This window comes from Urocitellus parryii, chromosome 15 (assembly GCF_045843805.1).
Source record: "Urocitellus parryii isolate mUroPar1 chromosome 15, mUroPar1.hap1, whole genome shotgun sequence".
NCBI lineage: Eukaryota > Metazoa > Chordata > Mammalia > Rodentia > Sciuridae > Urocitellus > Urocitellus parryii.
Genome location: NC_135545.1, coordinates 39,854,249 through 39,879,251, shown reverse-complemented (window position 1 = coordinate 39,879,251; position 25,003 = coordinate 39,854,249). Strand labels below are relative to the sequence as shown.

The window sequence follows — 25,003 nt, the reverse complement described above, 5'->3', positions numbered from 1 at the left end:
GCAAATTCACTCACTCTTTTTATTTCCCTCACTGTTTAGGTATTACGTTGCTAAGTGTACTTGCTCTAATAATCAGTGCTTTGCCATTTTGTTTGTTTAAATGGTCCTTAAAACAATGAGAAGAGAATACTTCTGAGTAGGAGTGGCTATTTAAAGTTTGGGTGCTATTTTCTTCTTAACTGGGCTAGGAGGGGAGAGCAGGTGCCATGAGTTCAAGAAAGACAGATATTTCCAAGTCCTTGCTGCTGGGCTGGGGCGCTTGGAGACACTGGGCTGGGGTCCGTCTGCCAGGGTGGGCAGAGCGAGTGCTGTGGCCCTGCCGGTCCCCTGTGTCTGCCTAAACTCTGCCTCATCTGCGGCAGCCACTGCATTTGCCTCTCTTGCTTGTGTCTGTGTGGGACTCATTAGCAGTGAGTGTGTGTCTCCCGACAGTGGCTCATTCACAGGGCTGCCAGCGGTGCCAGGGAATTGCCGCCTCTCAGGCTGGGCTGTCCAGAACAAAGCTAGGCTGAGCCCATCTCACAGCACCGTGGCCCTCCATGTCCCCATAGGAAGTGTCCTGAGATGGAAGAAAAGAAGGGTCCTCTTGGCGATGGCATTGGCGATGGCATTGCTGTGGCTGAATTATGGCAAGGAAGACCCTAGGTGGCCAACTGCTGCTCGGTGACCTTCCTGATGGTAGAGTGAGTAGGCGCTGGATTGGTCGGGCCTGGCCTCTCCATCTGCCGGCCTGAATGCAGGTGCCAGTTACACTGCCCAGCACAGAGGAGGGCTGGGGATGGTGGCACATAGATCCTGGCAAAGGGGGCTGGCTTTTGTAGACACAAGCTTTAGGTTGGCAGTGCCGTTTTTTTTTTTTTTTTTTTTTTTTTTTAATGTCCCACCCGTGCCATTACAGCTGCGGCCCAGTGCGCCTTTGCTCGGCCTGGACTTTCTGCTCAGGTCCCCCTTGTCATTTGATCCAGGGCCTGGTTTTCTTGCAGCCTGGTTGCTACTTGCCAGAGCCTTGCTCCATGGCTTGGCTGGGACTGTGGATCCTCATCTCAGGAGTTTCGCAAAGTTTGTTCTGGTCTATCTGTGAGAGAAACGGTGTGGACAGGGTCCCCTTGCCAGATTGCAGAGTCTGGGGACACGCGCTCGGGGCACGATTTCCATCTTCTGTCTTTGTCTGATCTCCTCCTCATTAAATCTTCCTGGGTCTGTGGAGTTGACTACCAATTGGTGTCTGACCTAGTTACAGAGAACCACCGCGTAACCCCTCGCTCATCATAATAAATGGATCAAAATGGGTTTCTCATCGGGATTCAGAGTGGTCTCTGTCACTTCAGAGTGATTTCTGCATCTCGAGAGTGTGTGTACTTGTGTGCATGTGCCCAAGCCTCTACACACGTGTGCAGGTGCACACGTGGATGCTGATCTTTTCTGTGGCTAGGTTGGGACTTTGCTCTGGGAAGGGTCCCGTGGTGGCTTTGTACGGAATAGTTAATGGGCTTGCTGGTCTCCCGCCTTGACCTCCTTTCGCTTTCCGCTGGGAGCACTTGGTCTTGAGCTCCGGTTCTCACATCGTCTGCTTTGGGTGTCAGCTTTGTTTGCCTCTCTTCTGCCAAGAGACACCAGAATTACTCAAAGGACCTTTTGGACCGCTTGTTCAATGAATGAAGAGCTCGGTGGGGGCAGTTACAAGAGGCCAGCACCGGCCTGGGACTGGTCCCCCGCCTCAGCATTGCCGGGTGGTGACTCATGCCTTTGGCTCTGGCCTCTGCTGATCTCAGGAGCAGGTGGGAGGTTGGCCTTGTCATCACATCCCAGTGCGTCTGAATTTTACGCCACCATCTCACCTACCTTGCATTTTGAAAAATCTCCTCTCTAAATGAGCTGCATTTATAAACTTGAAGAACCGATCCCCTTCCCCATTTGAAATGAATCCTGTGTGCCGAATTGGCAATCAAAGCTTCTAATCAGTAAGAGTTCATCAGTTAACAATGATCTGTTTACTGAGCACCTCCTATGTGCCTGACCTATGGCAGATGCTAGGAATTAGAAAAGTGAGCAGGATTCCATCTTGGCAGGGGTTTCCAACCCATAATAGTATCCTTATTGACTTCTTTTAATTTGGGCACAGTCTATTGAGCATCCGCTGTGTGTTTGGGTGGGCTAAGTGCCTTGTGTGCTTTACCTCCTTTAATCATCAGAGCAACCTGTGTTAGGCATCGTCAGAGAGGACCCTTTCCAGATGAAGAAAGGAACTTGTGGAATTAAGTCCCTTGCCCAGTCTGTTGCACTGTAGAATAAGGGAGCTTCCAGCTTTCTAAGACATCATCTCTGCTCACTCCCTGATTGTTTAGATGGGGAAATCGAGGCTCTGAGTGGTAAAGGGATTTGTGCATAGACACACAGGGGCAGGGCGTGGACTTGAACTTGGCCACCCCGATCTGTTACGCCAGTTGGCTTTGTTCCCCTGTTACTGGCTAATTTATCTTGAGCTGAGGCGAACCTCAAGTGTTGTCCTGGGTAATTCTATCCAGGTCCGAAATAAGTGAAGTCACCATTAGATTCAGAGCAAGCTCATTAGGGGCCAGGCTCCAAACTTGCTCAGCATTGTGGTGCTCAGCCCCCGCACCGTTCTAGCGGCACCATAGATGGTCGGCTGGCATTGGATCAGGGCACCAAATAAAATGCGGAGGCTTCCAGGAATATCCTTCTCATGCTCCCGCTATCAATTTGGTAGTTGCTGACCTCCCTTCTTGCATTCTCCCGACACCAGCGAGTATTTTAGACTCCAATTGTTGGTATCAATATTTAATTTGACACTTTGATGATTCAGTCATTTAGCATTGTAAACTATTTTCCTGTTTCTATTTTGGAAGAAATTGGCTAGTCCTTTTGGCAGCTCTAGGTGGGGTAGGTTTTCCTGACTGTTCAAGAAATTGGAGGAGGGTGTTGATGTATCAGAAAGCTCCTTCAGTTTGGATGTGGCCAGCTCAGGGATCTACACTGCAGAACTCTGGGTTGCATGATGAGATTTGGTGACATTACATATTTATTTCTAGGCCAGATCAGGTTTTGAATATTGAAGAGAAAGGCAGAAAAGAAAACTTCATCCGCAGTTTATATACTCTGACTCATAAAGCATCTTTATTTTTCTCCTTCCTTTCAGGATGCAACTTAGGAATATTTTTACATTAGTGTCATTGCATAAGAGAGTTTATTTCATAATGAACCATGGCAGAACAGCACAGAGAAATTTTTCCACATTGCTTTCTAATCAGTGATATTGCAACCTTGGGGAAGGCCTGTGATTCCATGCAGAGTGACCTTCATTTTTACTTAAACATTTCCTATTGCAACAAGGAAGTTCTGATTTTTTTTTAATGGGAAAATAAGGATATAATTCTTGTTGGCAATCGGGGTCAAAAGAATGAGATTATTAAAAGAATCCAGAAACCAAGGGGGCCCTTGACATCAAGTTAGTTACTTTGTTTTGAGCCAAACTGTCACAGCTGTAATGCTTTATTTCTCCAATGACAAAAGAGTTCTCGTAACATGCACGGGGAAGCCTAGAATTAGTCAGTATCGCAATTCCTTTCTGTTCTTTTTTTTTTTTAATCTTTAAAAATAATTTAAATAATTAAGATGGCTTTGGATGCAAGCATCTTTCCTCATTGCTGGGAATGGGTAGCATTTTAGCTGGAATGCAAAACAACACACGTGATGAAAAATTAGACCTGCTTAGGAAAAGTGAACCTAATATTTAAAAATCTCTGTGACAAACAAGGAAGAAGACAGATAATTATTGGTGTCAATCCATGTGCTTGCTTTGGGGTCATACCTGTTAGGATCAGTCCTTTAATGAGGTTATCGGGTTTTAGCCATGAGTCTGAGGAAGGGGATCTGACGATGAGCTGACTCCCAGGAGAAGCTGGGGGAACGTTCATGGACTCTCTTTGCATCATAATTTGACAAGGTCGCATGAGACAGTCTGCTCAGGCCACTAAAAATAGACGGTCTCAGAGATCCAATCATGTCTTCAGGGTCTTCTTGACTTTTCTTTAGTTCTGTCTTCTTTCAGGAGCTCTCTTCATTCTTTGTACCCACCTGCCTCCTCTGTGGCTCAATATTTGCTCTAGGTAAGACACCACCCCCTTGTGAAGACAGAGAAGGCGGCACATTTCAGGACCCTCACTTACAAGACTGCTTTACTTTTCAGATGCCCTCCTCCTTTTCTTCCTCTCTTTCCCTTCCTCCTCTCTTCCCCTGCCTCACCTCAACATGGCCCAGATGACCTGTGATTATCCTTGCAGAACCACTAACAGTTAGAAATACTTGATATGTTATTGTTGGAAAAAGTGAAAGAATGAATGAATGAGGAGTCAGAGCTATAGAGAATGAATGAATGAGTGGTCAGAGCTTTACAGAATGAATGAATGAGTGGGCAGAGTTATAGAGAATGAATGAATGAGTGGTCAGAGCTTTAGAGAATGAATGAATGAATGAATGGTCAGAGTTATAGAGAATGAATGAATGAGTGGCCAGAGCTTTAGAGAATGAATGAATGAGTGGTCAGAGCTATAGAGAATGAATGAATGAGTGGTCAGAGCTTTACAGAATGAATTAATGAGTGGCCAGAGCTACAGTGAAGGCAAAATTCCAGGGAGGGCACAGTGGGCTAGGAAGGTATTCACCTCCCTTGGAAGCACAGTCCTCTGCTGTTTTACAGGCCCCTTTTCCACACCCTTGTCCATCTCCATTTCCAAGTACACAGTTGCCCTACTTCTTGTGAGTGTTCTGTCAACGCCCAGGCATTGTCTGTTGGGTGGATCTGCCCACATCTGAACATGCCCATCCACTCCGAGGTTCTATAAAAATCCAAAGGAGTCATTTAGCGACTAGATTCATTGTTTCTGTTTTTCCCTCTTGATTCCATAAACTTCATGCAGATTTTTGCAAATATGATCTTACCCGAAATGCTAACATCTACAAAACAGATAAAGAAGAGCGTTGGTGAATTAAATAGAAAGAAGAAGAAAGGTGTGAGGTCCCCAGAAGTCCCACAAGGCTCTGCCCACCTCACCTTAGCTCCTCCAGCAGCCTTTGAGGTACCCTAGGGATACTCAGGCCCTGGCAAGGACAGCAAAGTCCCTGGATTAAATCTGTTTAGCCCTTAACATCCTGTGATTTGTGATGTCACTCAAACCTCAAGTCTGGATCTCTGTGTTTATCCCTTTTGCATCAGATGCAGATAATTATGCAGTGGGTGTAGTAGGAGCTATATATGGTGCAAGTGACAGAGTTTTTGCTGTTGTAACCTTGCAGGGATCTGGGTGGCAGGCAAATGGTTGGCAATATGTTTCCTCAAAACAATGTGGTCAAGGACTGAAGGCCCCAGAGGCTGAGAAGGACTGTTGTAAACACAGAGTGTGGCTGAGATCTGTGCTGGGCAGGTTTGTGCTGGCTTAAAGGGATGCTAAAGAAAGAACTGTGATCTGCTCTCTTTTAATTTTTTTAATTTTTAATTTTTAATTTTTTTTTTTTTTGTGTGTGTGTCATTCATCACTATCCAGTTCCTTCCTATTGACTTGCTGGAAGAAAGCTCTGTAGGAGGAGCAGCTCTATTTGTTTGGCTCCTTACTTTTTGACTTGGTCTGGCACATAATAGACACTCAAGAAACATCTGTTGACAGGATGGATGATTGACAGATATGATACTCCATGAAGTGTGTGTGTGTGTGTGTGTGTGTGTGTGTTGTGTGTGCAAATAAAGTTGAGAATATGGACAATCAGGAGGGGCTTGGTTATTGTTCAAAATAGATGAGGCAGACCCAAGGGGACTTCAGGTGCTTTGACACCACAGGTAGCAAAAGCAGGCCCATGGTTTATAGCAAGCACATAGCAGCCTATGGAGGGTGGTGGCTCACAGGCTCTCCTGGCGGAGGGTGCTGTGACGCATCCTCCCTCTCTGCGCCCCTCACCTGAGGGTGGGAGGCTCTGTGTCTTCACCTGCCAGTGTGGCAGTTCTGTGCTGCCCAGTGATCCTGCTTTCATTGTTGTGACTTTCAGGATGCTGCCCTTTACCGGATGCAAGGTCATCCATGGGATGCAGAGCATGCTGGCATCAGTGTCTCCAGTGGCTGTGACCTGACTGGGGACCGGTTTGTCTTCTCAGGCACTGTGGCCATGTGCCTCCATGTGTGTCCTCCCCGTTTCGTATGCCACAGCCCTTGCAACTAAGTGACTAACTAAATGACTTACAAGCCAAGCTTTGCAATTGGAACTTTTACACATTATTCTATCCCTGCTGCAATTTCTCCTTTGTACCTTTTTACTCTATAAAACGGTATTACATTTTTCTCCATCCTAGGCGTCTTTGAGGGAAGTCTGAAATCCCCTTTGGAATAAAAAAGGGTATGTGTCAATGCATGACACAAATTATAGGGGGAGGTACAAGTAAATTCCTGGCCCAGAGAATCTTCAACCTAGTTTCTTCTCTGTGAAGACCTAGTTTTCTGGCATGATTAGACTCTGTTCCCACCTCTGTCACGACATCAGGATTGGCATTTGTCTCTCCTTGCATTTCTTCCTCTGTCCTTGGGAGAGTTCCACCGTCATTCATTGAAGTCCCTTCATACGCCTGACTTGACACGGGATGCTCAGGAGGCTGCTCTGAAGAGATGCTGGGATGCAGAAGGGAGGGGGCATCTGTGGCTGCTGAGATCCCATGGGCTCTACCCTTCCTCCATCTCCCACTGGGAGTTTGGTCCCCCAATCTGCAAAGTAAGTGCAGAGCAATGGATGGGTGTTCTCACCCCTTCAGTCACTCAGGTGTGTCTTCACGGTATCGGGGACTTCTTCTAATGATTATTTACATAGTGTTTTCCTTTGACTCATCTACTTCTCTTAAATATTTTTGAAGGAAAGTTGTATTCCTCTCATTGATGCCCAACCAGTTCCTCTTGTCATAAATATGGGGGTCACCCCAGAAATAGACATAATTAAAGGGAAGCAATGCAACTGAATGCATTCCGAGCCCGAGAGTGCCTTCTCTTTGTTCAGAGAGATTTGTTTGGGAATTGCTGCAAATCACTGAGATTTGCAGCTGAGATCAGGATTGAAAGAGAATTGACATCAGAGCTCCCTATGTCTTGACAATAGTGATTTAATACCAATAAATAAATATAGCAATTTAGTGGGTCCCTATTGTATCAGATCTTGCACTAAATTCTTTACACTGAACTTTCGTAACAGAAAAAAAAAATTGATATCTTTGACAATGATGTTGACTGATATTAGTGAATCATAACTTTGTACCAGAAACAATAGTGTCATTTACATACACTGACTCTTGCTTCACCACGGCTTTGTGGTGTTATGGTTCCCATTTGGCAGCTTGGTAGCCTGAGTCTCAAGTGACAGAACTGATAAGTCATGGAGCCCCCGATGAAAACTATTCTCCTGGAATCAAGAGTTCCCTCAGCAGGGGGTGGATCTCTAACTCTTCAAACTATCTCTGCTTGTTGGGTGACAGGCCTGCTTGCTTTGGCTAGATAGGATCCTATAGGCTTTCTCTGAGGGTGTCATCTTGTCAGGGACTCAGAAAGATAACTGTCTGCATGTCACAGCAGAAGCTAAAGATACCCCCCCGCGCCATCACAGCTGGTCCCCAAGGTCTTCTGCAGAGACCTTAAAGATGGCCATCATCATGATATCAAGTTTGGATCATGAAGTCACAAACTTGTGTTGATGGCAGAGATGCACAAGCCCCTGGCTCAATATTTCCAAAGATGAAATTAGAACCCTGGTGGTGGGAAGTGGGATGCCTTTACCTAGGGGAATTGATTATTTCCATTACAAAATTCTGTAATCTCAAAGTAGGAAAGAAACTTAAGGTTCACCAAATCTACCCTGGTACCCAGAGCCAAATGAATATCATAATTTACTGGATCAGGAAAGTGGCTTAAGTATTTCCAGAAATGAGTGATCCACTTGTGGGTAGTATTTGTGTGTGTGTTTGTGTGTATACAAATACAGAAAGAGATGTTATATCTGTATCTATCTGTATCAGACAGCTGCAAATATCAAAGACAAGAAAGCACAAAGAGAATTCGTATCAAAATCCAGCCTCATTTTCTTGGCTGAAGCTGTGTGCAAAAGGATTAATAAGTGCATCTTGCCGCAGAGGACCTGGTCAACCCTCTGAGCCTCTGATCTGAGCACATCTCTTCATGTAAGAACAAGATTGCTCAGAGTGATCCAAACCCATTCTGATAAGATGATCCAACTCCACACAATGGCGGACAATGTTTTATTTCTTTTTCCTCCTTGTTCTTTGTTTTTACTAATTAAATTAGTAGACATGGACATAAATTTTAACTACTCAAGCAATTAAACAAAAAGATGAAAAGAAAAGGATAAAGGGAGAGAGGGAAATAAAAAGACAAAGTCAAATGGTCCTTTGAGGTTTTATGCATGTGTGTGTGTACATGCCTCAGAGGTAAATCGTGGGGGACCAGCCTAGATAAAACTTTCTGTGAGAGAATTGGGTTCTTGATATGGGCAGGTGATTTTCCCAACATCCTTAATATCATCAAAATTTGTGCATACCAGCGAAGAATGTTATTTCACCAATAAAGTGCAGCAAACTAAAACTGAAACATTTTAATGGCCTTCTTCTCCCATGGACCCTGAATGAGTCCAGTGTACTTAATGAGGTGTGATGAGGAGGCAGAGCGCCCACTGGACTCTCTCCCTGGCTCACGTCAGCCTCTCTGTGGCCAAATTCAAATCTGTGTCTAAGGAAAATTATAAGTTCCCATTCAGTGCAGCCCTGAAGTCGCACGTGTTCCCAGGTGAGATCATGTGCCAGGATTCTCCTCCTCCTTTCCTTATTCATTTGTTCCAGAGTTTTCCTACAGCATTTAGTTTGCACTTTTGTCTACTTAATACACAGTAAGCAAGCAAACGTACACACTTTTTGGCTTTGTGAAATTCATAGATAATTTCCAGTTTTCACAGCTTGTATCTTCAGAATGTTTCAGAAGAGGTAAATAACAAAATAACATTTTTTTAAAAAAAGTAATTTTACATTTCAAAAGGAAAGTCCCACTTAATTTTGACAAACCTTGTTTTATTTCTATTTGAGCATAATGACCCCAGAAGAAGCTCTCACCTGCTATACCATAAATATATGGATGGTGCTCCTTACCCTTCTTCTTACATTAAGAAGGTAGTTGTAAGTACTTTAGACACACAGTTAAAACTGCAGTGTGAGTGTGTGTGCTTCTCTAAGTTTGTGAATTTGGAGATTTGCCTTCTCCAGAGAAGTTTACAGATATTTCGATTACTTGACTGGAAGTTGCCTAGATGTGAACAAATTAGAAATACTGTTCTTGGGTGTGGTAAAAATTTTTGTGGCCCTTCATTACTCTGCAGGTGCTTCTTTGACAATGGCTTTCTTTGGATGGTGTGGCAGCACTGTAAAGGGATATAGTTCTTAGTCATTTTTTTAACTCAGTGGACTACTTCCCTAAATGAGTGTCCTAGTTTATATCTGAAGAATGCAGTTGAATATAGAAGTTGGATGCATTGTTAGAGATTCAACCAGCCTGTGTCAGAATCCCACCTTGTGGGTTAGTGGCTTTGTTATTGTGGCTAACTTCACTCATCCTTGTTGTGCCTCATCTTCTTAGTTATGAAATAAGAAAATATCAAAGAAATTGACTTCAAATATTTTTACAATATTAAATTATATATTATATGAAATTGCTTAGCCTTGCATCTGACATCTTACAAGCTCCTACTAAATGTCAGAAATAGTCATTTCCTGTTTGGATTAAGTAGTGTCTGATACCACTCAACTCCTGAGCAGGTAGATGTGCACATCATGTGCATGAGATTCCAATCATGCCTTAAATGTCCAAAGATGATAAAATGCTTCACTTGGCATGTAGCATATTGTATATTTGGAAAATATGGATAACACCTTTCCAAACTCAATGCTTGCACAAATACATGCATGTTATTCTAGTCAGAAAACACCTGTTGGTTTCCCTGACTTTTCTTGTTAATAGCTGATTGCAAAATGATAGCCTGCTTACTGATTTTTAACTATCTTTGAAAACAAACCAAATAGAATCTCATTGCATTTATCAAGGCTGACTAATTTGAGTCAAGCGAGTACAGCATTATAATCCATGGAAACACATCACAAATTAGACCTGCCATCTGAGAACAAGAAGATAAAAGGTCAATAGCTATTTTTATATATGTATATATTAGGAAATTACTTTTCTATATATTTTAGAAAATATCTATATCTATATATCTATATCTATCTATCTATCTATATCTATCTACATATATATATACATATATATATACATATATACATATATATATATAATAGTTTTGTTATACCTGTTTGTGTAACTATTATCACTCATTGACTACTCCAAAAGCCTGCCCTGTAGAGGGCTAGCAGTGTACTGACCTGGGCCAACAGAGATGAATATAAGATGTGATTTCAGTCCTCACATACCTCACAGTTTCCTTAGATGCAGAGTTGAATGGAGGCAGGTATCCATTATGCAAAGAGCTCTACCCATGGGAAAATCAAAAGCAATAGAGTACATTAAGGGAATCCAATATGGAGCCCTCCGAGGAAGTGAAGGGAAGTCCCACCTAAGTAACTAGAATGGAAGAGAACAGCCCAGGGAGCAGTGTGTGCAGAGAGGCACTTAGATGCAGGACCTGCCAGGGTCAGCCAACTGCAGGGCTTACTGGGGAGGAGGTCAGGTGAGTAGGTAAGGCTGGGGCAGACCTGAGAGACATGCATAAGCTGTGTTAATTAGCATGGTCATTGCTGGACCTCACAGGAAACCATTTGGGGCTTTAATGGTCGTTTTTAAAATATAAATTCTTTTCCTTCTAGTTGGTGATTTTTGTCAACAAGACAGTGTCTGTTTTGCCAAGTGCATTATTTTCAATCAGAACCAAGAGACAAGTAAGCAAAATAAAATAAAACACAGAACAGAGGTAAATGTGGTTCTAGAGCATATGCAATCATGTGCCCACTGGTTGCGTTGCAACCCAGCAATTCTTTTTAAAGCACGGCCAGTCAACCCCATGGATAGCTTTCAAATTTTTTTGAGGCTTGATGTTATTAATTTTGTTTGTTTGCCATCTCCATAGGATGAAAGTAAAAGAGCAAAATTGCTAGCATTTTAGAATGAAAATAAAATACACTCTCCTAGAGAAAGACTTCGGATTTTTGTTTTATTCTAGGTGTCTTCAGGTTGTTGAACAATATAAATAGGCTGTGAGTGTGTATATGCAGGTTTTTATAGTGGATGTGCTTAGATGACCCCCTACGTATTTTGCCTTTTTATTTCACTTTTTTCATTTGGTAGAAAAATCACATTGGAAGAGTGAGAAGGGCCAGGCCTTTGGAGCCAGAGAATCCAGGTTGGAATTCCCACTGTGATCATTGCTTGGCTACCTTGGGCAAGTTCTTTACTTCTTGGACACCTGCTTTCCTCCTCTTGGGGGAGGTGGGAATGGAATAAATCAAGCCCCTCCCAGTGCTGTTGGGGAATTTAATTTTCAAAAATGCATGCAAAAGCATCAGGACAATATACCAGGTATACAGAGATAGAACTAGAGCTTCCGGTATGACAATTGTCAATATGTTAAAGAGAAAGTGAAACTCTATAATTTGGGTAAGAAATGGGGATAAAATGTCTAGCGAGTAGCAGGAGGTTTGCTCATATGCTAGATGACTGTTTGTTTATTCATTTCCCAAAGATATTACAAAGGCTGTGAATATTTATTTAGTTCTGCTCCCAATAGCCCTTCTAATAGGGAATTATTTGGGTACAACGAAAGACATTTGTAAATGCGGTTGATAAGACTGGCATTGGACAAGGACTGTTTTGTTGGACACAAGAATTCTATTATCCCTGGCTTTAGTTGTCAAGTGCCCGGGGAACCCAGAATTTATGGTGGTAGCACAATGGGCCTTTCAGGGCCCAGGGAAAGAGCTGTGAGATCTTGCTCCCCCGCTTTTCAGGGCTTCTAATCTTTTTATCAGGCCAGGACAATGCCGGATTCAGCGGCTGCCTGAACCTCCTGATTGTCCATTGGCCGTCAGGTATTGTGCAGTAATTACCATGGTGACAATGGACTCTCTCTACACCCTTCCATCGGGCGTTTGGAAAACGGCAAAAGTTGTCACTTTGTATTAGGTACCTCTAAAGCCATGGCTTACTTAGCAAAACTGCTAAAGAGAAATAAGATGATCGTGTTGAGTTTCATTTAAAGGGCCGCTGTGTCAAATCCATTTGAAACCCAGGAACTCTTTATGGATGTTTTCTTGTAATTAGACGTTGGGCATCACCCCCATCCAGGCACAGAGTAGCCGATCTTGGAGATTTTGCAAGGAAGTTTGAGCTATGGACCGCTGGCAGTCCTCAACCACACAGTGGGGGCAGAGATCTTAGCTGAACCAGAGTGCTTCGAGGGCTCCCTGAGCTTCTCTGAGACTCAATTTCTTCATATTGCAAAAGAATAATATGGAAAATGCTTAGAGATGAATATGAATTACATGTTTTGTGACTGCATATCAACGTGTGCAAATATTCCAGACTTTGGCTTTATACAAATACTTTCATGCATACCATAAGGCTTTATCAATAGCAGACATACAATGGAAGATTCAACTTTGAATCTTGTACCATTGTAAAATTGCAATGTCTATCTTTTTATAATGATAGTTATTGATTTTTGACTGTTTATATTAAGGGAGGTGTTTAATTTATTATCACTATTCTTCATAATGACCTTCCAAAATGGTTAATGATCTAAGTTTTATAGAGAGGAAACTGAGGAACAGAAAGTTCTTGCTTGCCCAAAGTCAAATTAGCTTAAAAGAGGCAAAGCCTGCATTTTAAGTGCTGCTGTTCTCTCACACTTTATAGCTATCTGCTTCTTCCATTTAAAAAAAAAATCAGAATCTACAAACCTATCCTACAAAATATGCTTCGCCATATGGTTTCAGAACTTCAGCGATAACAGGAAAGAAAAACACCCAGTGGTGATTATTAATTGATTTCACCATCACTTTGATGATGTTAGGAACATGTGAAAACCCCCAAACAAAGGTCTCATCTGTAGGCACTTGGGGTCTGTTGAATACCTATAATCCCCTTCTGCTTACAGAGCAAGAAAAGCACAGAGTAACATCAGCAAAGCAATGTGATCTTTCTAGAAGGTAGGAAAATGTAAGGCTACTGCTCCATTTCTTTACCTAATAAATGTTTCAAACACCTAGCTTTTCACTTGATTATACAATAGCAAAATATGAATATTTAATCATGGTTTGTTTTAATCAGCTCCGTTTCAAAATATCTCAATTCCCTGTTGTGTCATTATGCCAAAAAGTAGAAATAATCTTTGGCCACATCCCAGAGGGATGGGCATGATTTACTCTGGGAAGTGGGTCTCATCTTTATAACTTGTAGAAAGGAGTGGATGTCTAATGAGCTAACTCCACCCACTATGCTACTTTCTTGCCCTATGCGATTGGACATTTATCACTTAGCCTCAGTTTTTCTGTCTGTAAAATGGAGGTGTCAACCTTTTAGCTTTTGATCCCTGTTGTACCTATAATGGATTGAGCTCACAGAACATTCAGACATAAAAATGTCTGAGGATCCTACAGCATGCACTCATGAAGTAAATGGAAGGGGACTGTTTTCCAACCCCACCGTCAGTAATATATACACACACATACACATATGAACACATATACATATATGTATATATAATATTATATTATTTATTTATTTTGGGGGTTGTTGACAATTATTCTGATATACACCTGGCTTGGCTGAGCCCACATTCTCAAAGAGGACCCATACATGTTGATCTATAAGCCACAACATTTGTTTTATTTTGTTCACAAAGAGAAAGATATGGCCAGGCATGGTGGCACATCTGTTATCCTGGCTGCTCGGGAGGCTAAGGCAGGAGGACTGAGAGTTCAAAGTCAGCCTCAGCAACATAGCTAGGCCCTAAGCAGCTCACCAAGACCCTGTCTCTAAATTAAAAAAAAATACATATATATATATATATATATATATATATATATATATATATAGAGAGAGAGAGAGAGAGAGAGAGAGAGAGAGTTTTTTACCCCAGGGCTGTAATGGTTTGCAAGCCTGGAAAAATGAAGTGGGGAGATCTTGAGAGTAGCCAGGAAGCAGATGCAGCAAGTCTGGACTGTGGCGTCTTGGCTCAGGAGGGAACACATGGTTCCAGTTCCCAGGGGTTCATGAGATGTGGGGAAGATGAGGGAAAGTGAATGTCCCAACTGAGAAGGCCTGTACGGAGAGAAGATGTACAGCCAACCCGCACAGCCCTCTCAGACCCATCAACTCTCCCCAAGGCCCAAAGAACAACTTAGAATGCTTGAATTTATCGTTTTCTATCTAAGGCACAAGGTCTTCTTGTTGCACAAGAAATTTTCACAGCTCCTCTTTTGCAGAAGCTTGCAGTGATGAGAATTCACAGATGATTCATCCTTGTCATCATCTTTTTTTTTTTTTTTTTTTTTTTGCTTTTACTTCTGAAGCTTTCCATTGGTTCTGCAGGCTTTGGCGAAAGAAGTTTTATAGAAAGCGTTTTTCAGGGAGGTAAAGAATGCAAGACAAAGTGGGGAGTCCAATTCACTTTTTATCCATTTTGAGAACTTTTAAAAACATGCTGACAACAGATAGAGCTGCATCGTTGACAGACTGTAGTCTGGAGAAGGAAAACAGCAGAAACACAGGCCCTGAAGTCTTCTTTAGGGACTATTGGCTGAATACCTTCAGCAAGAATTATATCCCTTTGAGTTTGGGTGAAATGGGACTTTTGATACTCACGGTGGTTGCATTGCAGAGGCCCCTGGAAAGTGCCTTTTTCATCCCTGTTTATAGCATTCTGGTTACCTACTGATGACTAACATGACACTCCAAACTGAAGTGGTTTATAACAACAATTTATACCTCTCCCCTAGAGTTCTGGGAGTTTTGTGAATTCATTTAGATGGCTCTTCCTAGGATTTCTCTCATGCCTGGTAATTAGATGATGGGACCTATTGAAAGGTTTGAAGAGGTGCAATGTCCAAGATGGCACCTTTACTCATCTTCTGGCTGAAGCAGAAGAAGGTGGGCAGCATCTGGCTGGCTGGGTATGATTGCTCACGGTATGATGGTTCAGAGCATTGAGACTCCACACATGCCTGCTGGCTTCTCCAAGAGTAAGTCTTCAAAGAGCACAAGGCAGGCCACAGGGTCTCTCTAGGAATCAGTTCAGACTGTGATGACATAATACCAAGGGTTGAGGAGCTTGAACAAGAGATATTTATTTCTCATAGTTCTGAAGGTTGAGAAGTCTTAAGAGGAAGGTGTCAGCAGATTTGATTCTTGGGGTCGAGGGTCTCCTTCCTTGTTTGCAGGTGGTCATCTTCTCATCTTCTCATTATCCTTCCAAAGCAGAGAGAAAGTGATAGATGGAGAGAGACGAGAGTGAGAGGGAGCAGGAAGAGTAGAACATGCTCATTCTCTAGCTTCCTTATGAATGCTATGATGGGATTATTGTGGGAGCCCCACCTCCCTGACCTTATATAAACCTCAACACGTGTAATTTCAAGGTCACAAATATTCAGTCCAAAACCCATGCCATTTTGCAAATAAAATGTATTTATTTCATGAAATAGCTCTCAAAATCTTATCTTTTTTCAACTTCAACATTAAAGTCCAATGTCTCATCTAAATGACATCTGAATCAGTACAGGTGAGAGACTCGATACAATTTATCCTGATGCAAAATTTCCCTGCAACTGTGAACTCGTGAAACAGAGAAGTTATGTGCTTCTCTGATATAATAGTAGGCAGACATAAAATAGACAGCCGCTTCCATTTGGAAAGAGAGTAACTGGAAGGTAGAAAGGGTGATGGGTTCAAATGAATCTAAACCTATCAAGGCAAATACCTTTAGATCTGAGGGCGCAAGGATGATTCTCTTTAGTTTGAAGCTGTGCTTCTTTGACCCTCACCTGAGGCCCATACAATACCACCTTTGCTATATTTTATTGGTTACCCAGGATCAGCTCAGATTTACCTGGAGTCTACACAGGGTTATGAGTAAGTGTGTGGTTTATTGCTGGGGTTATTTTGATTTTGGTTTTGGTATTGGGAATTGAACCCAGCAGTGCTTGACCACTAAGCTACATCCCCAACCCTTTTTAAAAAATTTTTTTTTTTAAGAGACAGGATCTCACTGAGTTTCTTAGGGCCTCCTGAAGTTGCTGAGGCTGGCTTTGAACTTCCTATCCTCCTGCCTTAGCCTCCCTAGCCACTAGGATTACAGGCATGTGCCACTTTTTGAGGACTGGATACAAGCAATGTAGTTGCCAAGTAGGACCCTTTCACCATCCCTTAGCTGTTGTTGAGTGAATGGCTCCAGGTGGTTTTCCTCTGTGACTTCATGTGTGTCTATAAATAATCTCAGTGCTGCTATGTCCTTGACATCTTGGCAACAGCATAGAAAAAAAAATATATATATATATATTGTTCTTCTTGGTACAGTTATCAGAAACATGGTGCTAAGGATAACTTAGTAGGTTTACAATTCATCTACTGTCCTTCAATAAGAAGAGTGTATATTGCTTATTTTGGAAGAAGTTGAGGAACCATTGGATGGAAGCAAGATGAGGAGGGAAAAGTAGATTTGGGGGAAAAAAAAAGCACGATAAATGAAATCAATGAAAGTTGCTGTTGACGCTCCCCATGCAGATGTGAGTTGGTCCTAGAAGGTAGAAGCTCTAGAGATGAAGGGCATTCAAGTATTCCTTGGTTTTCTTGTCAGAGAAGCTACGCCAGCCGACACCTTTCTTGGTTCAGTGCCCCCATTTTTAAAGACAACAGCGTTTAGATACTTCATGTACTTCTTTTCATTCATTCAACAAATATATGAACAGCTGCTCTGGCTAGGGAATGTGTTAGACACTTTAGTAGATTTGAAGATGAATCAGACCAGATCCAGGCAGAATAGCCCGGCACAGAAAACCCAGAGTACTGTGTAGTGAGGCAAAACATAACCCGGATGAATACTGCAGTGCTTTCAGCCCAATGCTCTAGTCTCCTGGAATGGGGATGACATCGCCTGTCACCACCACCATAGGACGGTTTGTCCTTGAGCTTGTTGTTCCTCAAAGATCGGACATCTCCAGAACACTGCTTCCCACTTCATAAAGGAAGGCCTGGCTTGAAATCAGAACATTGTTTCTATTAGAAATTGTCTCAAGACTTCATATATTCACATGCAGGTTTATTGTTGGTGCTAGAGCAACGCAGGAGAAATTCACTTTATTTTAATGGTGAATGCTTGACTAATTTGTCATCAAAGTACCAAATGCACAGATGACTAATCACACCATTTTGGTACTTCAAAAACCATGACAAGTTTCCCTACTTGATGATGTAATATAACCGGGTTATATCTTTCTTTGCACATCTGATCTGTTATCTTCCAAGAGAAAAGCCTGTCCTCTGCAACTGTGTATCCCCCGTGTAAAGTAGTAGATCATCTTATCAAGCCCTGTCATCTCTAAGTTACTAAATATCTTTTTTCTTTTTTTTTTTTTTTTTGCAGAAATCACTGTGCTTTTGGCTTGGTGGCTCCGTGATATTCAATTGTTCTCTCATTTGTTGAGTGACCAATCAGATGGGTGGAGTATGTTATAGAAATTGGCAGCAAGTATCCAATGGGTGAAGAAGGTAAGATGGGCCAACATTACCGAGTGAGCCACATGTTGATATGTATGTGGAGATGGAAATTATGCCTGCTGGATCCATTCCTTAAGCCTAGCTTCATTAGGACCTTTATCCAATCCAAAGTAGAGATCTGTGTGAGAGGGTCAGGCCTACTTTCTTGGACTTTGAGGAATAGGATTTTTCAAGGTCATTCAAGGTATTCTCTGTATTGAACACTTACTATGTGTCAGTACAGGGATGATAACTCTTCTTAATATAGAAGAGAGAGAAGAAACCATAGAATATTATGATTCTTTAGCAAGGACTTGGCTGGACATATTGATTGAGATGATTTTCATGTTGTATTTTTTTCTTTTCTTTCTTTTGAAAAGAATTCTTAAAATAGGATAAGGTGGCTTATATCCCACAAGGAAGAGATTGCTGGGAGACTGAACCTTATAGATCTCAAAAACCAAGAGCCTTGGTGAGGATCCAGCAGGCCTGATTTTAACTCCTGGGCCCAGCTCTGCTAGTCAGGGTCTGTGTGCCCTTAGGTTTATGAGCTCTTTTCTGGGCCACGTGGTGGCCAGGGTCTAAGAGTTCTCAAGTTTTAGAATTCTACAATCCATTTGCCTGCATTCCATCCGGTCAGTGGTGATTGCAGCTATTTTCATAGGTCATCCAAATATCAGGCTAGAAATCTGAGGATTAACTCTGTCAGCAGGACACCCCACATCTGGAGGTTCTAGACTCCCCTACCCACACGTCTGTGGCTCATGCTCATGTACATGGCCAGCAGGTGTCTTGAATGCCAGGCACATCATGATATCCCCTCTAGCCCTTAGCTTTCTCCTGTGTCCCACATTTGGGTGACAGCCTCATAGTTCACTCCAGTCGGAAACACAGGAGGAATCCTCCATGCCTCTCATTTCCTCCCCTCCCATGACAATGCATTCCTGTTCATTCATTCCTACGGTGAACTCGCAATTATCTCAGTAATATTTCTGTTTTCCTCTCTTCCTCCTGCCACCATCCAGATGTAATCCCAACCGCCTCTCTCCAATGTTACTGGAATTGCCACTTAACAGGTGTTTTTGTTTGTCAGTGTTTTGTTTTTGCCTCAAGGATTAGTTCTCCCTCATCAGCTCCAATAAGAGAATCTTCCACACACTTTCTGAACGTTATCCCTGATCCAGACTTTACAGCACTCTCCCACTTAACTCCTTTCAATAATAGAGACATAAGCTCCTGAATGAGCTTCTAGGACTCCTGAATGCTTTCCAGACTCACCTCTCAGCCACTCTCTCCACACCCAGCCCTCTGGATAGACATGCTTTCTAGAATCTACCCACATCACACACTTTCACTTCCCCTAAAGCCATATAACCCCCCTCTCTCTAAAAGCATTCTTACTCACTTTTTAGCTTAGCTTGGACTTCACTATATCTGAAGAGTTATTTCTGATCCCCTAAAACTGAGCTGTGGTCAGCTTTTGGACAATACTTTACCAGACAGGGAGGACACCCTTTTCTGTGATTTCCATGTTGGATCATTGTTATCTATGTAGTTGTCTGCTTTCCTAGCTATACCTTGAGGTACTAGAGGGCAGGGTTTATTTTGGGACCACCCATGCTCCTAGTTACAAGTACTATATCTGGCCCAAAGTATGCATGTAAAAGGTATTTATTAAACAAGTGAACAGAGATATATAGTATATTTTGAACAGGAAATGGAGAGAACAGTCATAATTATATCAGTTAACAGATACTGCATGCTGACCCTTGTCAGGCTTAGACTTTCTTTAAAGTCATCATTTAAATTTTGCAAAAGTCTGATATGGTAGGTACTATTAATATCCAAAATTTTTTAAATGAGAGAACCCAACCATAGAGAAGGTAAGTTGTCTATGGTGATATGCCATAACTTTTATGCTTGGCATCTGTATCTGTTAAAAGTTTGACTTTACCTCTAGCTGGGTCTTTTGGCACTCTTCTTCCTTTTCCTGAACAAATCCACAAAATTGTTGACAAAATGATTTCTTTCCATATAAGGCCAGAGGTCTTTTCCGCAGTCCACACAAGCTATTGTTAAAGAGATGGGCATCAGCTGCGACTAGACCCATTGATTTTTTGGAGATGTCCCAGATACTCATATATTGATCATATATCGATGAGGGTCTGTTTGGGGAGACAACCTCAACATTGGGAGATCCCAGCATTTTCTCCCATGCTCTCTCTGGTCAGTAGTTGTTAGGAGAAAATCCAATGAATGAAAACATTTGTTGTGAAAGCAGATCTACCCCTCCTTGCAAATGCATCAGCCTGATTTGGAAGTTGTAGAGTCCACTTTTCTCCCATGTGCATAATTTTTGGTCATTTGCTTTGAAACCTGGTTCAGCAGGCAAAAACGTGTCTGTCTCGTGGGTATGTCTGTGAATGATGATCATCTCATTTCTGCCAAGCTAAATGGGTCTCTTCACTGCATCCGCCCTTTCAGTTCTTCAATAGGAGGTGAGAGTGACATTTCTGATTTTTCTAGATAATAGGGACAATTAGAATGAGGTAGCAATGAAACAGAGTCAAAAGTTAAATAGAAAATACTTGAATTTAATTTCACTTCTAGGAAATCTGTTAGATTTATTTTTTCAACTAGAAATTAAGAATAGCCTATTTTGAAGAATTTTGCGTAGCTTTTGTTCCAAGAAGAGGAAGTCAAATATTCCAATGCCTGTGGAATAGGTATTGTGACCCAGAGCTGCTGGCCACAGTCATCCTTAAAAACAGAAGCAGACAAACAACAGCATGATACAGACAGAATAGTGCTTTCATCTTGGGGATGGGATTCTTGTTTTAAGGAGAGGAATATTGTGACATGGGGGAAGAGAAGGCTCATTCACGATGATCATCTTAGTTTTAGGTCTGGAAATAACAAAACAGAACTTATCAACAACTTTAGCTCAAGACTCATTCTTGATACCCAGTGAGTTCAGGATGCCAGTGTTTCTTGATCAGGTCCCTGTGATATAGGCATAGGAATGAAAAGACACTTTTCCTAAAAACTCCCTAGTCCTAAGGAGTCTGCATTTAAGTGGCACTGTATCCAGCAGCCAGACTCCAAGTGGAAGGAAATAAGACTTAGCAAATCCTGATGAAGTGGCTTGGGTTCACAGAGTCAGCTTTCTCCCTGACTTGCAGAAAAATCAAATTGAACATGAATTTCCATTCCTGGCATACCTGTTTCACTTAGGTACCTTTTCAGAGCAGTGGAGGAATTATCTGGGTAGCTACAGGACAGATCTCAGCCCTGCAACCTTGCTGGGTTTCTAGTGGGGCACTAGAGCCCAGATACGAATGGGTCTTGGAGAAGTAAAAGGGATGTGCCCTTTGCAAAAGAAGAAGGTGCACACATTGACACCCTGCTGAGTAATAATCAGAATGAGGCTCCTGGTCACAGGTCACCCAGTTATCTCTCATTTGCATAGAAGTCAATCCCCGAAGCTGTTTGGGGCAGCTCACCTGTGCTAGGAAATCCACACAAGGCTCTGTGTTGCCTCTGACAATTTGAAGTGTTGGCAGTCTGCTTTGTAAGCCTCTGGGCCTGCTGGGACTGTCTGCAAATACACTTTTCCTATTTTGGGATGTAGGCCACTATGGAGAAGGAGGCCAGGTCATCTGTAGCTAGTGTCACTAGAATCATAAACAGTTGCTCAGTGCTCTTGGTGACCATCCATTGCAGATCTTCAATGAGTAATGTAACTGTGACTATCTTCAATGGACAGTTGCATGAAATTCCTCCATGCCAGGCATGTGAATATCCTGCCGCTGCCTGAGATCAATATGAAAGGAAATACCTCAGCCAACGTTATGCTTCTCTGATCTTACTTTCTTTAAAGAACGATGGGCAGAGAACAGAGATCCCTCCCAATATTAACGACGGTAGCTGATACCTGTTATGCAAAGCCGTGTGGCAGGCACGGGACCTCATGCTTTACAGTTACTGTCTTGTTGGATGTCACCCAAAATTTGATTGCTACATGCAGTGGCCATGATTTTTTTTTTTTTTTAATAGATGAGGACACTAAAGTTCAGAGGTGAGAGCAGTTGCTGATGGCCACATAATTAACTATGGAAAGAGGAAGCAGAGATTCCACTCTCATGCGCCACACCCCAGTGCCTCCTATTGATCAATATGACTTTTCTAATTCTTTTGAACTTTGACTTTCAGTCTTGGACCGAAGTACATGGGAGGTAGTTGGAAAGCAATTCATATTATCATTGTTTTGGTATGGCCTAAATCTTGAGTTTTAAAGGTGACCTAACGGATTCTAGGCACAGTTTGAAGCTAAATGTGTATATATTGAGTTAGAGGACAAGAGGGGTCTGGATATGTTCTCTCATCAGCCTTCCCTTGAGAATCATCAGTATTTGAGGCCTTGAACTGGGTCATAAATGAAATGCACCTGTCTCAATACAACAATGAAACCAAAGTTATGTCTTTATCGTGACTCCCCCCACCCACCCCTGCTTTCTGGTGATGGAGCAGATAGAAAGCCATAGCACAAAGCCACTTCTAAACATCTTCACAGATTGTAAGAACACAGGATGGAATGATTCTGCTAGAAGTAACCAGAGGAGACTTCAGTGGGGAGTTCACCTTGGGGTTTAGACAGGAGCCTGAGTAGGAATTGACTGGGAGGAGGAGATCAAGACCTGTCAAGGGGACCTACAGAGAGGTTGTTGAGCTGTCCTTTGTAATGACCAGGTAGAGTGTTCCCTGAAATGTTTCTTTGTTTTCATTTTTATTTTTATTTCAACAGACAAGATGTTGAAATAGATTAAACATTTTTAAAATTCAAAATATGAAAAACGCCTACAGAGACAGTTCCTCCAATTCCTTGTCTCTCATTTCCTTTCCAAGAGACAACCACTATTTTGGGTTTCCTTTGTGACCTTCCAGACAGTTATAAACATGCATCCACATAGCCACTCCCTCCCCCTTTGCACACGTACATGGATGAGACCCAGCTACAAATACAGTTCTGCACACTGTCCTACACCTTGATTTTAAAAAGAATTTTTTTTCAGTTTTCCTCTTGTTTTACTTGCCTGTTGTTTGATTTAAAAGTTGTGATTCTTCTTTTTGCTGTTCAAACATTTTCCACCCTGCAGAAATTTTCCAAAAATAATACAATGAATTCTTAACAAATCCTTCATCAAGAGTCATTGACTTTTTAAAAAAAATTACTTTGCTGTTTCCATGCAATGATTTTGTGAATTTAATTTTAAATTAAGGTGTAGTTTGGATGTCAGTTACCCAGAGAACCCAGCAAGCCTCCTTCCCTGCTGCTCACTTAGGGAGATAAATGTATTTGCCACTGAGAACATGTTCCTCTCAGGTCAGTTTCCCTGAGATGCCATGAGCAGCAATTCTATCCCCCAGGATGAAAGTGGCAGGAGGCTGACTTTGGGTCACTTGATTTGGGGGAAAGGATTGTGTCCCCCCGTGCTCAGCAAAAACGAGCATTTGGGCAGATGAACATACTCCCTGCTTTTGTCTTCCGGGATAAAACAGACAGTCCAATTGAAATCTAATCACTTCATTTCCAACAACTGGCCATTGAGATAGAATTATGTCCTCTGTTCTTCTTGTCAGAGTCCACACGGTATCTCAAAGGCTGGTGTGGGATTTCCTCCTTTCAAGATCAAAGCACCTGAGCATTGCTCAAGTTATCTGTGCACTTCCTCTGTGTATTACATGGCAAGGGATAGTTTGTTCTCAAAGTCAGAGGGTCTTTGAATCCTGTGACCGGCAGGAAGTAACTTAATAAGACAGTGTGGTGGGGTTTCACGGTCGTGGGCTCCGGGACCAGGAGGATTATTTTCAATTATTCATTCATTCATTCTCTCATCAAATAATTCCTGAAGGCTTCCATGAAACTCTTGCATGTTCTATGCCAAGATGTGTGCACACTATTTGCAAGGTAGTTCCCCAGGATCTTCAAGGTGACAGGCATTATCTTTAGACATCTCTCAGCTAAAGAAGGCAGTTCTTCTGAGCCTGGTGGGAGGGAATTTCCATGAAAGGACTTCCTAGCCATTCATTCATTTATTCATTTTCATATGCAGGTGAACATAACACCTACTGTCTTTTTACACTGTACTAAATCCACAGGTGCAGTTGACCACAGCAGTTCCTATTCTCAAGAAGCTCATAAACCACATGGAGGTATTTTTCTGACCACTTTCTAATCCTGTTTCCTTCAGTTGGGTCTATCCAGCTGACTCCAGAGTATTTTATGAAGAAATCAGGCCATGGTCCATCAGTCTTCCCTGGCTCCACATGATTCCTAAGACACAGAATCACCATTTGGTCAGGAGGCTACTAACCCAAATTGCCCTCTGCCCTTTGGGGAACTCAGAAATCAAGGCATTGTGAGATGAGAAAGCAAGGGTAGAAAGGTAACACGCCATACCAAAATCTGCCACCAATTTATTGTGTCTACAGAGAATCCAGAAGGTTGCACCCAGACACCTGGCAGGTACCTCAATTTGGAAGCATTAGAAAAAATTGTGAAAGGGCCCGTGAGTTCATCTTTTAGATAGACTCTCTGAATTTTAGTATCTAAACACCATTCCAAATTCTGCTGGGTTGGGTTGCCACAGCAACGATTCTTATACTATTTATTTTAAAGGGAAATAATGTGTTTTTTTAAAAAATTTTGGTTGCATATGCACAAGTGCTAATGAGTAGGCACCTCTTTAAATGAATATCTGGAAAATCTCCTGAAGTATATTTCTATTCATAACAGATACTATTTTGAAGCTCTTAACACTTCTAACCAGTGTTCAGAATTTCTAGGATCCAGGAATATTGTTATCCAGCATCCCCAAATCATTTGTATCATACTTGGGCAGATATAAAAAGCCTTTTTTGGCATGTGAGTTTTTATTCCCATTAGGAGTTTGAGCAGGTACCTGCTCAACAACCCTGGTAAGAGGGCAGAAGCAACCTGTGTTCACTTAGGACTGGCCAAGGTAGTTGGTGCTCAAGGTCATGGAAGCATGTCCAGATACTCAGTCCCTCTCCATTGAGCCACAGCATGTTTTTTTTTTTTTTTCTAATCTACATTATATCAAGTTGGTCCATTCTGAGATGCAAGCTTCAGAAGTTTGGAGTTTTTTGAGGATAAAAAGAGCAAAGTCCTTGGCCTA

At 42.1% G+C, this 25,003-nt stretch overlaps 1 protein-coding gene across 1 annotated transcript in view; it reads left to right on the top strand.

Moving 5' to 3' along the window:
- The window catches only part of Cdh11 (cadherin 11), a 148,928-nt gene that overhangs the window by 42,648 nt on the left and 81,277 nt on the right, over window positions 1–25,003 (top strand). Inside the window, exon 2 of the mRNA XM_026392626.2 lies at window positions 17,692–17,816. The gene's annotated coding sequence lies outside the window, so the exon portion shown is untranslated. The remainder of the gene's footprint in view (window positions 1–17,691; window positions 17,817–25,003) is intronic.